The sequence below is a fragment of the Rutidosis leptorrhynchoides genome, chromosome 3 (assembly GCF_046630445.1).
Source record: "Rutidosis leptorrhynchoides isolate AG116_Rl617_1_P2 chromosome 3, CSIRO_AGI_Rlap_v1, whole genome shotgun sequence".
NCBI classification, from domain to species: domain Eukaryota; kingdom Viridiplantae; phylum Streptophyta; class Magnoliopsida; order Asterales; family Asteraceae; genus Rutidosis; species Rutidosis leptorrhynchoides.
This window is the reverse complement of record NC_092335.1, coordinates 98,613,398-98,616,688: the sequence shown is the minus strand read 5'-3', so window position 1 is coordinate 98,616,688 and position 3,291 is coordinate 98,613,398.

Here is a 3,291-nt window from a genome sequence, read left to right as displayed (position 1 = left end):
AGACATTACAGTAAGCATTGGGAACTCGTCTAGATATGAGTACTGCCTATCATCCACAAACTGATGGGCAGAGCGAAAGGACGATACAAACGCTTTAAGACATGCTACGAGCATGTGTTATTGATTTTGGAAACAGTTGGGATCGACATCTACCGTTAGTAGAGTTTTCCTACAACAACAGTTACCACTCGAGTATTGAGATGGCACCGTTTGAGGCACTTTATGGTAGAAAGTGCAGATCTCCGATTTGTTAGAGTGAAGTGGGGGATAGACAAATTACGGGTCCAGATATAACCCAAGAAACTACCGAGAAAATCATTCAAATTCAACAACGGTTGAAAACCGCCCAAAGTCGACAAAAGAGCTACGCGGACATTAAAAGAAAAGATATAGAATTTGAATTTGGAGAGATGGTTATACTTAAAGTTTCACCTTGGAAAGGCGTTGTTCGATTTGGTAAACGGGGAAAACTAAATCCAAGGTACATTGGACCATTCAAAATTATAGATCGTGTCGGACCAGTAGCTTACCGACTTGACTTACCGCAACAACTCGCCGGGGTACATAATACCTTTCATGTCTCAAATCTGAAGAAATATTTTGCTAAAGAAGATCTCACTATTCCGTTAGACGAAATCCAAATCAATGAAAAACTTCAATTCATCGAAGAACCCGTCGAAATAATGGATCGTGAGGTTAAAAGACTTAAGCAAAATAAAATACCGATTGTTAAGGTTCGATGGAATGCTCATAGAGGACCCGAGTTCACCTGAGAGTGTGATGATCAGATGAAGCTGAAATACCCTCACCTATTTCCAGAAGATGCGTCAACAAGTTCAACAGCTTAAAATTTCGGGACGAAATTTATTTAACGGGTAGGTACTGTAGTGACCCGAACTTTTCCATGTTTATATATTAATTGAAAACTATATTTGCATGATTAAATGTTTCCAACATGTTAAGCAATCAAACTTGTTAAGACTTGATTATTTGAAATGAGTTTCATATAGACAATTGACCACCCAAGTTGACCGGCGATTCACGAACGTTAAAAATTTATAAAAACTACATGATGATATATATATGGATATATATGGCTAACATGAGATTATGATAAGTAAGTATCTCACTAAGTATATTAACAATGAGTGATATACATAAAAATGAGTTGAGTTAAGAAACTCGAAACTATATATATAACAATTATCGTTATAACAACGTCTTACTAAATACATATGAATCATATTAAGATATTGATACACTATGTTTAACATGATAAAATGATAATTAAACATATCATTAAGTGTATTAATAATGAACTACATATGTAAAAACAAGACTACTAACTTAAGGATTTCGAAACGAGACAAATATGTAACGATTATCATTGTAACGACATTTTAATGTATATATATCATATTAAGATATATTCATACATCATAATTTCATGATAATGTAATAATTTAACATCTCATTAGATATGATAAACAATGGGTTAACAACATTAAATGAGATCGTTAACTTAAAGGTTTCAAAACAACACTTACATGTAACGACTAACGATGACTTAATGATTCAGTTAAAATGTATATACATGTAGTATTTTAAGATGCATTCATACACTTTTGAAAGATTTCAAGACACATATCAAAGTACTCTACTTATAAAAAATGCTTACAATTACATTCTCGTTCATTTTCATCAACAATTCTACTCGTATGCAACTGTATTCATACTCGTACAATACACAGCTTCTAGATGTATATACTATTGGTATATAAATTCAATCATCAGCTCCTTAGCAGCCCTTGTGAGTCATCAAGACATGTGGGAACCATCATTAGACAACTAGCATGACTTATGAGTAAGGAAACAAAAACAAGAACTCCTTTTAACCCCACTCACCACCCACTCCATTTCACTTCCAATTCTCTTTCTAATTCTCTCTAAACACACACACACTCTCAAGAACGAATTTTCTAGTAAACTAATCATCATCTTCATCAAAAATTACTTCAAGTATCAAGCTATAATCATCATAGGAAGAACACTTCAAGAACACTTCGAAAATCCTTTCAAGTTTGCTAGTTTACTTTCAATCTTGCAAATCCATTTCAAGTGATCACCCAACCTCAAGAAACCTTTGTTATTTACAGTATATTATCTTTCTAAATCAAGGTAATATTCATATTAAAGCTTTGATTCAATTTCTATAACTATAACTATCTTAATTCGAGTAGTAATCTTACTTGAACTTGTTTTTCGTGTCATGATTCTACTTCAAGAACTTCCAAGCCATCAAAGATCCGTTGAAGCTCAAGTTATTTTTTCATCATTTCTAGTAGGTTTACCTACTTTACTTGAGGTAGTAATGATGTTCATAACATCATTTGATTCATATATATATAACTATCTTATTCGAAGATTTGAACATGTAATCACTAGAACATAGTTTAGTTAATTCTAAACTTGTTCGCAAACAAAGTTAATCCTTCTAACTTGACTTTTAAAATCAACTAAACACATTTTCTATATCTATATGATATGCTAACTCAATGATTTAAAACCTGGAAACACGAAAAATACCGTAAAACCGGACATACGCCGTCGTAGTAACACCGCGGGCTGTTTTGGGTTAGATAATTAAAAACTATGATAAACTTTGATTTAAACGTTGTTCTTCTGGGAAAATGATTTTTCTTATGAATATGAAACTATATCCAAAAATCATGGTTAAACTCAAAGTGAAAGTATGTTTTTCAAAATGGTCATCAAGATGTCGTTCTTTCAACTAAAATGACTACCTCTTTCAAGAGTAACTTGTAACCTATATTTCCGACTATAAACTTATACTTTTTCTGTTTAATTTCATAAATTTCAGTTCATTATGAAACCATAGCAATTTGAATCACTCAAAACAGATTTAAAACGAAGAAGTTATGGGTAAAACAAAATTGGATATTTTTACTAGTTTTAGCTACGTGAAAATTGTAACAAATCTATACTAATCATATCCTAGCTAACTTATATTGTATTATACGTGTATTCTAACATATATTATGTAATCTTGAGATACCATAGACACATATACAATGTTTTGACATATCATATCGACCCATATATATATATTATTTGGAACAACCATAGACACTCTATATGCTGTAATGCTCGAGTTCGCTATACAGGGTTGAGGTTGATTCCAAAAATATATATACTTTGAGTTGTGATCTTGCCTGAGGCTTATATACACTGGTTCGTGGATTGATCCAAGATAATTTATATTGATTTATT